Source organism: Cupressus sempervirens, chromosome 8 (genome assembly GCF_028749045.1).
Source record: "Cupressus sempervirens isolate cs-2001-9-10 chromosome 8, ASM2874904v1, whole genome shotgun sequence".
NCBI classification, from domain to species: domain Eukaryota; kingdom Viridiplantae; phylum Streptophyta; class Pinopsida; order Cupressales; family Cupressaceae; genus Cupressus; species Cupressus sempervirens.
This window is the reverse complement of record NC_143125.1, coordinates 831502814-831516901: the sequence shown is the minus strand read 5'-3', so window position 1 is coordinate 831516901 and position 14088 is coordinate 831502814.

The following is a 14088-nucleotide window of genomic DNA, read 5'->3' as shown; positions in this document are numbered from 1 at the left end:
AGATGAATTAGTGCTTAGTACCAATTTCAATCTAGTTTAGTTTAGTTTAGTTTTAATTGTTTAGTCCTTAGAATAGGCCTAAATTTGGCAAATGTGGTCTAAATGTGTCCTAGACTTAGGTGAGAAGCAAAGAGTTCCTAAAAGGCTTTAATGGTGGTTATTCATCATTTGGAGCAAAGTAGAGGTCATTAATGTTAGTTTTGTGCATTAATTGAAAATATGCTAAAATGTTGTCATGAATTTTTTTTGCAATTTTGCAAATGCTGCATCCAACATCAACAAATTTTGATTCCTTTCAAAATGGAGGGAGGCAATCGATACTAGTGGCCTAAAAACATGGATGAAACATCTTTAGATACTCCAAGTCTCATTTAATCTAGTTGTGGATTCGTGGAATATAGGTAGGAATACAACCTTTTCATTCATGGAGAAAGTAGATTAGAGTTGATTTATTAGGTTTAGAAAATTGTTTAGGATTTAGGGAGTTTACTGGTCTAGTTCAGAAATATTTTGGTTTCATGGCTCCCCTATAAAATTCAACGGTGTGAAACTACAAAAGGTGGATGAATATGTTAGGGGAGCCTACGTATAATGTATATATGCAAGTAGGAGGCTTGGAGAATCAATTTTCTATTTTTAAAATTATGCCCTAGGCAAGCAATGTCAGTCTGGCTAGGTGTATAATAGTGGAAGATTTAATTATAGAAGCACGGTGAGTGTGAAAGAATTGAACCAAGAATTGTTATAGAGTCATTAGTGTCCTATAGAGCCCTATGTGTAAGCTAAGATCTTAGCCAATCCATTTGAATAGATTTCTAGGTAAAAATCAATCCACTACTTTCTAGGAATCCAAATAGCCCTACATTTCCAGACACACTGGTGTACAGAGGACTTAAGGACCTTAGACCTAGAAGATCTCTTAGGTTTTTAAAAAGGGTATCAGGATCCAAGGTTAGAATTTGGGGTTGTTTGTAATTTTTGGGAGAAAATCTAGAAAAAATGCATTGGATAGGGCCAATTAGTCAATTAGGCCTAATAAAGTCTTATAAACAGTGAATTAGGAACTCAATTGAACTAGGTTTAGAGACCTATTAAAATGGAATTTAAGGGATACAAAATGAGTACAAAAATGGTGTAAATGTCCCTTGTAGCATTGGTGGAGTTGTTATGAAGGGTTTGGGCCTAGAATACTTTAAGCAAGAGTGAACCATTGAGATAAAATTAGTGATTATTGTCCTTCAAGTTTAACACAAGAAGACTAACTCTTAGAGTGGAGTCAGGGTAGTCTTAGGCTTGGAGTATTGAGGCTATTGAGATCCTAGGAGAGAGATTAGGATCCCAAGAAGGTTGGACAAATAGAGTCCATTGCTAACTTGTATGAGCATCCCTTGGGGTACTTCTATCACTGATAATCTGCTATTGAGGCCAACCTAATGGATGATTAAATTTGAAGTAGTTTAAGTGTTTGTTTGCTCAATTGGCACATCTAGACCTTGGATAAGTAATTCATCCCCCCCTCGTAGTTATTCTAAATATTCTAACATCTATTGCCCCCTCTTTATTTATCTTTATTTTTCTCTCTCCTTCCATCACTCACTTTCTTTGGTTCCTCTATATTTTGTAATTTTATATTTAATCCATACTCTCTCTCTCTCTCATGCACATGCGCCCACACGCGCGTGTGCGTGCACACACACACACACACACAGAACTTTCCTTCTCTTTCTATACTTATATCTTATTTTCCCTCTCCCCATCCCTCTCCACCCATCTATATTTCCCCCTATTTAAATCACCCCTCTCCCTCCCTCCAACTATTGACCTCTCTCCTCTCTATGTATCATTTTCTATCTAAATACTTATCTATCTCTATCTTCTAGTCCTTCTGTACCTATATCTCTACTTTTCCTACCTAAGCGCTCTCTCTCTCTCTCTCTCTCTCTCTCTCTCTCTCTCTCTCTCTCTCTCTCTCTCTCTCTCTCTCTCTCTCTCTCTCTCTCTCTGCCTCTCTCTCGCTCCCTCTCACACACACACAATCTATATATCACTTTTTATCTCTATATTCTATTGTACATACCTATCTTATATTTGTACATCTACCTCTATATCCTTGTATTTATTTTTTCCTTCCATGTCTATCTATTCCATTTCACTCTCTCTTTGTCTCTCCATAACTCTTTCATGTCTCCGTTTGTACCTCCATCTCCATTGTTTTCTCTATCTTTGTCTATTTTCCCTCTCTCTCACTCTTGTATTCTACTATCCATATCCCTATTTATACATCTCTCTCTCTCTCTCTCTCTCTCTCTCTCTCTCTCTCTCTCTCTCTCTCTCTCTCTCTCTCCCCCTATTACATTAATAGTATAAGTCTATTGGTAATAAAAGTTGGTTATCTTTCCAATTTAAAGATTTTCTTAAAACTTTGATCGAATCCTTGTAAGTGGATGCATATTTGATTTGAAACTATCATTTCTCAATTAAAACATTTGTTGTGCAAACATCATATACCAAATGACTGACAAAATGACCTCACATGATTCACAAACCTTATTCGAACAAATACTAGATTTTCTCCTAACTTACTTTCCACACCTCTTGGACATATTAATTGCGAACCAAGATGCAATAACTAGCTATTTTTAATTACATCCAATGATCCACAACTTTTTAAATAAAAGAATGATATGATTTTTTTTAATTTTTAATTTTACGATTCTACAATTATAAAATACTACTATCCAATAGAATAATAGATTAATTTACATGATTAAAGATACCCGTTAGAAAATTTGGTTAGCCTATTTCAATTCTAACATCTGAGAATTGATTAATTTATTAGCAATTGATATACATTCTCTAATGTATTAATATTTTAAAGAGTATATTATTATTAATGTAAGATGGCAATACAAGAAAATACATGAAAAATACTTACACAATTAAATTAAAAATTGATTTAAAGATGTATTGGATAATTTTCCTTGGTGCTTAAATGACTACGAAATAATAAAAAATGTTACTCTCCTAACATGACAGAACCTGTGGGTTAGTGAGTATCCAAGCCCACGCACAGGCAGAGTGCCTTTGAATAAGCTACTTGTCATATATTTCTACGAAGATATTTGCTATGCTCAATGTATTTACCACAAACATAGCTTTGAGATTTCTAAATGAAAACATTTATCGCTGATGCTACATTTGTTAAAAGAAAAGTGAAAAGAATGTTCAAAATCAGCTAACAAATACCATGAAAACAACTTGCAAAAGTTATCTCAGCAAAGGACACAATAAATTATGGCTACTGCACATCCTAAATATAAACTAATCATGCATTCAAACATATGATTTCCTACACCCACAGACCTCGTTTTGTGAACAGAAAAATAAGAGTTAAAACAAACAAACTGCCCAACACATTTTAGTGAAGAAATGTTAGAGAAGATTCTAAGAGTGCCCTCTACACCTAACAATCATTATATACCACATGGGTATGCAAGAAAATCACCAAACTTATTTTTTTAAAGGTTAGAATGGATGCGTTACAGAAGTGGTTGGAATCTTTGATTGCAGTATGTGTTGGAATATTTAATACGGCAGTTGACGTTTGCCCCTAGAGCTAAACGCCCACCTACCACCTGATGACCAGCAGAACAAACAGAAAATATAAATACGATGGGTGAGAGTTTGAAATCAGAAAAGAGAAGGAAAATGGAATGTGACAAAATGAATGTTTATTCATTCATTCAGAGAGTTCAAGCAAATCAAGCAGATTAGAAGTTGTAGAGGAGAGTAGAGCAGAGAAGGAAGAAGGAAACAAGTTTGTGCCTGCAGTTGCACGTACTTCCCCTGTTCACTCTATGAGTTTATTGTTGTTTGGTTTTGTCCTGTTGAAGCAGTGATTGCTTTAGGCACCATTGTATGCAGCCATTAGTGTAAAGATCCTTGCTAAAAACACCAAATAAACTACCAAGGCTGAAGTAGGAATTCTGTCAAACACTTGGCAATACAACTAGTTTCCGTACTCAAGAAATAATATAGAATATTCAAAACAATTGCCTAAATACAACTTCCAAAATTCCTTCAGCAGATAAAAACTTATGATATAAATTGATAATCAATTCTTGTTACATAAGATAAGTTCAGATAGCAACTGATTATTATGGACTGTTACAGCAATGCCAACCCTTGCTACTAATTTATCAATGATTTGGCAAATTAAATCAGATTAGAAGAACCTGGAAATTGTTATTAATTTATGTTCACGTGCTGGAGATCCCACTGGAAGCCTGCGACTTTTATTCTGTCCAAAACCAGTGACTGTACGGACTGCAGGTACGGCCGCACCTGTACGGCTGCTGTACAATTTTAATATGAATTAATTCCCTGCCAAATGGATGCCGATTCTTGCTGAAATTGAGTCGCCCAGGTCTTTTAAATTCAAGGAAATTTGGTAGTTGAATTCCAAATCGAAAATGAGGGGTTTATGTCTCCAAGTTCGCTCCCGATCTGATCTTCTAGAATAGGCAGTTTTGTATCAGAATTGTATGTGTAATCCGCCCCTCTCTTTGCAACAGTCCTTCTACAAGTATAGTGAAATCTTCTCTCTGAAATGACTCCCTAAATGTTCACTTCCAACCCTAATCTGAAATCACCATGAAGCTCAACATGAAATGGCAGAGCACCACTTCCAATGTGCAACCCTTCAGAAGGTCTTTCACTCCCTCAGTTATGCAATCTCTTGAGAGGTATCGTTCTCAAGGATTATGTCGAATATTTGCAGACCATCAAGCTCCACAAATGCTCATAGAAGATGTAATTGACTTATCATATTCCCGTCCCCCCAAATGAGAGGCCCAGCCCCCTATTTATTCACTTTTCTAAGAAGTTGCTAGAACTTCTAGAAACATCCTTTATTAAATCTCATTATAATGCACTTTTTTTTCTAGAACTTCTAGAAACTCCCTTTATAAAATCTCATTATAATGCACTTTTTATAATAAAGTAATTTTATAAAATAAAAGTGCAGCTCAACTTATAATTATAACATAATAATGAAATATAACTTCTTAACACTTCTTCAAGAGCAAGATACGACCATCTGATCCGCAAAATTGACTCCCTCTCCACACTATTTGCCTACGAGAGTCTGGAATAGGCAAATCCATGATTAATGCCATGTCGAATTAAAGAGGGGACATTACAGCCCGCCCTTCCTGAAATTGCTTGGCCTCAAGCAATCTCAACACCGGGTGCTGCAAAATAGCTTCCCCCTCCCAAGTAGTATCCTCAACAGGTAGATCTTTCCACTTAACCAAGTATTCTCTGATCACTCTTCTGCGAAGCTGCTTTTCTCTGCTCTCCAGGATGGACTCTGGTACTAAAATCAATTTTCCCTCATCATCTAAAGGAGGTAATACTGCAGAAGGCACCACATTCTGACCCAAAGCCTTCTTGAGGCGTGACACATGAAACACATCGTGCACTCTGCTATCTGCGGGAAGCTCCAACTCATAAGCCACTTCACCAACTCGCCTGATAATCCTGAATGGTCCATAATAGCGTGGCTTAAGTTTCTCTGCACCACTCTTCTTAAGAGTAGATTGCCTGTATGGCTGCAACATGAGGTAAACCATATCATCTACCTCAAAACTACGCTCAGTTCTCTTCTGGTCTGCATACTGCTTCTGCTGGTTCTAAGCTCTTGCAATATTGTCTTTGAGAGTAGCAACTATATCCTTACTCTCCTGTAATAATTCACCTGCACTGGGTACCCGACTGTCGCTCAACAACAAATCCAAGAAGCTAGGTGCTTCATAACCGTAAAGTGCCATGAAGGGTGTCATCTGTATAGTCATGTGATATGTAGTATTGTAACAATATTCGCAGAGATATATCCATCTGACCCAAGCTCGCTGCTGAGCTGCTACATAATTTCTTAAATACCCTTCCACCCATTTGTTCACAATCTCTGTCTGACCATCGGTTTGTGGGTGATAGCTAGTGCTGGGTGTAAGCTCCGTGCCACATAACCGGAATACCTCCTGCCAAAAGTGACTCATGAAATGGCTATCCCTGTCACTCACAATGTTCCGAGGCGATCCGTGCAATCTGAAAACCTCCCGAAAGAAAACTTCTGCCACCTGAGCTACTGAGTGTGTAGTGGTGACAGGAAAGAAATGAGCATATTTCGTTAATCTATCTACCACCACATAAATACAATCCCGTCCTTGTACCTTGGGCAAACCTGTGATAAAGTCCATGGATATGCACTCCCACTTCCTGTCAGGGATCGGAAGTGGCTGTAAGAGCCCTGCCAGATAGGTATGTTCTTGTTTGTTTTGCTGGCAAACAAGACACTCTCGAACGTACTACAAAACATCAGCTTTTAGCCCTTTCCAAGTGAACCGCTCTCGAACTGATCTGTAAGTCTTGAAGTACCCAGGATGGCCTGCTGTCGGTGAGTCATGAAGTGCTCTCAAGATCAGTCGCTTAACCTTCGATCCTGGGACTAGGTAAATCCTGTTCTTGTAAATGATCAAATCATCTACAAGTGTGTATCTAGTATCAATCACTGTTCCCTCTACTATATCGGAGGCCCATGTATCCCTCGCATACTCTGCTATAATCAAGTGTCGCCAATCCTCTGATATCTGAACCATAATGGTGAGGTGTGGCCTTCGAGATAGAGCATCTGCAACAACATTCTGAGTTCCCTTGACATATGAGATGTCAAAATCATATGCCTGCAACTTACTTACCCACTTTTGCTGGCGATCATTCAGGTCCCGCTGTCCCAAGAAATGCCTCAGACTGTTATGATCAGTTTTAATACAAAACGTGCTACCCACAAGATATTGTCTGAATTTGGCCAAAGCATGCATGATAGCCAACATCTCCTTATCATATATACTGAATGATCGCTCGGGTCCTCTAAGCTTCCTACTCTCATAAGCTATGGGGTGCTTATTCTGCATAAGTACAGCACCTACTCCCTCTCCAGATGCATCACATTGAAGCTCAAATGGTTTCGTGAAATCAGGTAGTGCTAGAACTGGGCACGTAGTCATTATCTCCTTAAATCTCATAAAACAGTCCTGTGCCTTCTGAGTCCACACAAATTCCCCTTTTTTCAATAGATCTGTCATGGGAGCTGCATGTCGTGAGTAGCCACTGACAAACCTGCGATAGAAACCACATAAACCAAGGAACCCCCTCAACTGTGTAAGGTTCTCTGGTGGAGGGCAATCAACAATGGCGCGAATCTTTTCAGGATCCATCCGCACTCCATCTGCACTAATGATGTGTCCCAAATATAATAGCTCGGTCATCCCTAAGTCACATTTGGACTCCTTTGCATACAAGGACTCCTTCTGTAGAATGCTCAACACCATCTCCAAATGCTCTAGATGCTCCTGCCATGATCGGCTATAGATCAAAATGTCATCAAAAAACACCAGCACGAATTTCCTCAACTGATGGTGGAAAACTCTGTTCATAGTGGACTGGAAAGTGGCAGGTGCATTGGCCAGGCCGAAAGGCATGACTACAAACTCAAAGTGCCCACAATGACATCTGAAAGCAGTTTTCTCAATATCCTGTTCACGGACTCTGATCTGGTGATATCCTGATCTCAAATCAATTTTTGTGAAATAACAGGCCCCATGCAATTCATCTATCAACTCATCAATGCGAGGAATAGGATACCTGTTCTTAATGGTTCTCTTATTTAATGCCCTATAATCAATACACATCCGAAGCGTTCCATCCTTCTTTTTTACCAAAACAACAGAAGATGCAAAAGGTGACTTACTTGGTCGGATGTGCCCCATAGCTAGCAACTCCTCAATGGTCCTTTCGATCTCATCCTTGAGTCGCTTTGGATGTCGATATGGTGTGATCATGATAGGTTTAGCACCTTCCTCCAGCTCAATAATATGCTCAATGCCTCTGTCTGGTGGCCTGCCTGGTGGAATCTCACTGAATACCTTTTCGTACTTAATCCTCAATTTCTGAATATCAGGATGATATTCCGCCTTGTGTTGCTCCTCCTGTGTAGGTATCAAAGTACAAACTGCTGCCCACTCTATATCATTATGCCTAGTTAATCTCTCCAGCCGCCTAAATGAGATAGTCCTGCTATCACCATTACGGATAGCCTTAAGCACATGAGTTCTACCATTCACCTCAAATTGTATCTCCATATCTTCTAATCTCAAGGTAACCACCTTCAATGAATGTAGCCACTGCATTCCAAGTACTATGTCCATGTCACCCATGTTGACCACATGATAGTCCGCCTTAAACTCATAGTTGTTCAGGCGCAAAGGTAGGTCTTGTACCATCCTGTCACAACGAAGAGTGTAGCCATCAGCTACCTTGACTCTTAGTCCCTCGAACTCCTCAGTAATGAGTCCACGCTTCTCCACAAATTGTGCATCAATGAAATTATGTGTGGCACCTGTGTCCAACAATGTAATAACCTTCTGCCCAGCCAAGACTCCTCGAAGTCTGAAAGATCCCTCTCTCTGGATACTAGACAGTCGTGCTTCCTATAAATGTAACTCTGTTTCTTGCCTTTTCCCTGCACTGTCTATCTCATGCTCTCCCTCTGCTTCATCAGGATCCTCATCATGATGTTCCGAACCATCTGAATCTGATTCTTCGTAATAAGCCCACATTGCCCGGTTGGCCTTCCCTTTTGGCCTCATAGGACAGTCATGGCCGTACTCATACGGTCCTTTGCAATAGAAGCATAGCTTCTTCCTACGCAAGTCATTAAGTGTCTCCTTGTCCAGCTTCTTACTTTCTTCCTTAGGTAGCTGTGCCTCTCTATGAAAGGGTTTCCTGTCCTTATCTCTTCCTGAAGGGAAACTCTTTGCCTGAAATTTATTTTTAGAAGCTGAAGAGGAATCCATGTCACGAGCTTTCTTGATGGCTTCCTGCAAAGTGGGAGGGTTGAGAGCTTTAATCCACCCTCTCAATGGATCAACTAACCCATTCATAAATAAAACCAATAGCCTTCATTCAGATACATCTGTTACTAACACTGCAAGTTTCTAAAACTCTGAAATGTATGTTTCCAATGATCCCCACTGTTTAAGCTGAGCTAATTCCTTGAAATGGAGTTCTGGATCCTTCTTATCAAATCGTTCAATCAGTCTCTCCGTGAACTCCACATATGAGGTAATGTGTGCATGACCCATAGTGACCATACCATGATGCCACCACTCGTGTGCTAACCCATCCAGGTGAATTGCTGCATACTTAATAGCTTCTTCCTCAGACATAGGGTTCAATTGAAAGTATGTGTCAAGTTTTTGAACCCAAGCTCTTGCTGTAGACTTCCCCGAGCCATCATAATATGGTAATTGAAGTTTCCCTACTTTCTTCCGTAGCTCATAGCTCTGAGTCCTGTCATGTCCACGGGGCATATGCTTCATCCTCACATCCATATATTCTCTAAAGGTGATTGCAGCAGTAAAATCTGGACCTCCGGCTTCCCAATCTCTCCTCAACTGATCCTGTATGTCAGTGATCTGGGGTTCTGGTACCGGCTGCTCTGGAGCTCTAGGGAGGAACGTGGGAATCATAGGCCTTGAACTTACTGTCCTAGCTTGCTGGGGTACATGACCGAAATTGTTCCCCATTTGTTCTCCTCTATTATGTATCTCATCCTGATTATTCCCATTCCGATTGTTACCATTCTGATTATTTCCTTCCCCTAGGTTAGCGTTCAACCCCATTTGACGAGCCATCATCTGCATCATAAGCTCCATTCTCTGATTCTGTTCCTGTGCTCTCTGCTCTGCTAATCGATGTCCCTGTGCCAAGGTGTCTAATAACTGTAAAAATCTTTCCTCTCGCTGATCTGGACCGGCATTCCCGCCCCTATCCATATTGTAGTCGTAGTCTTGATCAAAGAATACCTCTCCTGTGTCTGTATGACTGGATTCTATGTCTACCTAGATAGATGAACTAGACTGATCGCTTTGCAGATCTGAAGTCCTATCTTGTCTTGCTTTGGTGTTACGGAAATTATAATGCCTTTGTCGCATGCTCTGATTTTAGTGTTTTGACATTTCATCAAACACTTTCCCAGCTGTTCCAAATTCCCGAGAAGAACTTCACAGGATGGCAGGACTTTAGCTCTGATACCACTGTAAAGATCCTTGCTAAAAACACCAAATAAACTACCAAGGCTGAAGTAGGAATTCTGTCAAACACTTGGCAATACAACTAGTTTCCGTACTCAAGAAATAATATAGAATATTCAAAATAATTGCCTAAATACAACTTCCAAAATTCCTTCAGCAGATAAAAACTTATGATATAAATTGATAATCAATGCTTGTTACATAAGATAAGTTCAGATAGCAACTGATTATTATGGACTGTTACAGCAATGCCAACCCTTGCTACTAATTTATCAATGATTTGGCAAATTAAATCAGATTAGAAGAACCTGGAAATTGTTATTAATTTATGTTCACGTGCTGGAGATCCCACTGGAAGCCTGCGACTTTTATTCTGTCCAAAACCAATGACTGTACGGACTGCAGGTACGGCCGCACCTGTACGGCTGTTGTACGATTTTAATATGAATTAATTCCCTGCCAAATGGATGCCGATTCTTGCTGAAATTGAGTCGCCCAGGTCTTTTAAATTCAAGGAAATTTGGTAGTTGAATTCCAAATCGAAAATGAGGGGTTTATGTCTCCAAGTTCGCTCCCGATCTGATCTTCTAGAATAGGCAGTTTTGTATCAGAATTGTATGTGTAATCCGCCCCTCTCTTTGCAACAGTCCTTCTACAAGTATAGTGAAATCTTCTCTCTGAAATGACTCCCTAAATGTTCACTTCCAACCCTAATCTGAAATCACCATGAAGCTCAACATGAAATGGCAGAGCACCACTTCCAATGTGCAACCCTTCAGAAGGTCTTTCACTCCCTCAGTTATGCAATCTCTTGAGAGGTATCGTTCTCAAGGATTATGTCGAATATTTGCAGACCATCAAGCTCCACAAATGCTCATAGAAGATGTAATTGACTTATCATATTCCCGTCCCCCCAAATGAGAGGCCCAGCCCCCTATTTATTCACTTTTCTAAGAAGTTGCTAGAACTTCTAGAAACATCCTTTATTAAATCTCATTATAATGCACTTTTTTTTCTAGAACTTCTAGAAACTCCCTTTATAAAATCTCATTATAATGCACTTTTTATAATAAAGTAATTTTATAAAATAAAAGTGCAGCTCAACTTATAATTATAACATAATAATGAAATATAACTTCTTAACACTTCTTCAAGAGCAAGATACGACCATCTGATCCGCAAAATTGACTCCCTCTCCACACTATTTGCCTACGAGAGTCTGGAATAGGCAAATCCATGATTAATGCCATGTCGAATTAAAGAGGGGACATTACAATTAGAGTTGCACGTTTAAAGTTTATTGAAGTTTGAAGTTTTACCAGCTTAGGGTTGTTTTAGGGTTTTTTGGTTGAAGCCGAATGCTTCCAGATTTTGTAATAGTTTAAATCAAAGATTGAATAGAAGGCAAGCAAGCATACTTGAATCCATTGCTCTTCCCTTGTATGTTGTATTTGAGTAATTTGTTTGAAAGCTTAAAGCTTTGACTCTCTGGTTTTAATGGTAAAAGCATTCACGTTGGAATTTTTTATGTTATAATTTTTTAGTTAAACAGAACACTCGGCATCCTCTTTCTCAGTTGGAGCAAAGCTCACTTGGTGTCTATTGTTGCCGAGCATACTTGGCATCCATTATTGCTGAGTATTATTTCTTTGAGTGCCGAGCTAACTCGGCACCTGTTGCCTGTCACTCGGCACCATCAAGTGCCGAGCAACCTGCCACTCAGCACCATCAAGTGTCAAACAATCTGTCACTCGGCACCTTCAAGTGTCGAGTACAACTGGCACTCAACACCTTCATGTGCCGAGCAACTTTTAAGTGCCGAGTAAAATTTTAGGTTTAGAGTTGTGAGTATTAAATTAAATTTTAATATATTTCTCACAATATGCATTTGCTCTGCAACTCCCACAAATTCCACAATGGACAATACTCCTCCTCCAAAGCCATACAAATCTCCTCCTCCACCCACCGATCTGCCTTTTACATTTTCAAATAGTTCCGTTCTAGTGTGGCCACCTTTTTTACGTAACAAGTCTTCTCCTCACAGAGTTTATGAATCCTATGTAATGGATCCTATTCCAATCCACAGTCAACTCAAAAATTCTGCCCCTTCTAAGCCACCAACTTATCCTATATCAACAAATCTTAACGACTATCCTATACCAATGCACATGACTCCACCCAAAAGCTCTCCTCCAAAACCAACTCCGCTCAATCCTACACCACTCTACATTCCGCCGACTACTCCTAAGCCGACAAAAACACCATTATGCCCACCACCCAAATACAAATCTCCACCCCAACATGTGGTATTGGAGCATCAGCCTTTTCCTCAAGACCCACCTCCACAGTACAGATCTCAATTCTCCACACCAACTCATAATCACAAGTTTGCCCGTCCTTCAGATTAGCTCAGCTAAACAAGACAACATTACACGGTACCTTTCATTCATTCAACTTTTGATCTTTAATCAGTCATCTTATTGTAGTAGATATTGTACAACGTAGTTCCTTATTGGATTTTTCTTTGTATATTCTGCTATCGAATAACTACTACTAACTTTATACTTTCCAGTTTCAGTCTACTTTTTGCAGCGATATCCGATGGCAATATGGAAGATGAAGAAGCTTGGGAATATAATAGCTATAGTTAGGTCCAATAAGACAGTTATAGATGAAAAGCTCTAGGGTTTTGTAACTTGTCTATACGGTATTTTGTGCTAGTGTTCAAGCTCACAATGTAAGTAGACCTGCTTGAGGGAATTGGATATTCATATTTGGATTTGCGATTCCTCAAGTATTATGCTATATAATATATAATAACTTATTTGCGTTTGTCATAGTCTGGCTTTAAATTTGGAACTGGAACCAGATGCAGCAGTATGATATTCAGTTTCCTTAGAGTCAACTAACTTTAAAAACAATAAAATATTGTTTTCTAACAGTAGTTTAGATCTTTACTCAATATACTATGGCAATCATTTGTGCATAACTAGTGATTAATCTATTCACTTTCAATCAATTATCTAATAACTTTTTAGATTAATATCTCCCAAAAAATATATATTCAAATTTACTGATTTTATATTTCGATAAAGTTTTACATTATAATGAAATTATTATTATAAATTTACATTTATATCAAATTAAAATTAATTTTAATTGTAAATATTTCTCTATTACAATTGTTATACAATTGTTATTGTTAATATTTTAATTTGTATTTCAATTTTAATTGTAAATTTCATCTATTACAATTATATTAAAATATTAATTAAATTGTGTTAAATATTATTATTACAATTATTTGAATTTATTCTTTTATAATTTAAACTTTTCTATTGTACTTTATTAAACTATTATAATTTATAGCAAATACATGCCATACTTGTTAAAGTTGGTATTGAGATAATTTTATGCCCACTTAAAATGGTATTTGTGGGATATAAGCAACTATTTTTATATTATTGAAACATATCTAAAGTTTTATAATTTATATATGATACAAATTATATGTTTAGGTGAATCTATATAGTGTTATAGGAACTAGCTTTCCATATTTCATTTTTCTCACCTAATTTTTTTTTTACAAGCAAACAAAGAATTTAATCTTATAGATTAGTATGAAAATTTCATAACATTAACAATGTGTACATTTCTAAATTTAAATTTTAAATTTTAAATCATCTCATAGTTCAAAAAGAACTATTTTTTATTATATAAACTCTTTACAACAATTTTAAAAAATTATCACATTACAAAAACACATGATTAATTAAACTTTTTTATAAGATTTAAATTTAAATAATAATTTATGTGACTAAATGATCAACTTAAAATAATTTTTAAATATTTCATTCTACAACAAATATAGACAACATATTGGAAGCATAACAATTGTGATGGATCCATCCATCTATCTATTATAAAGTACAAC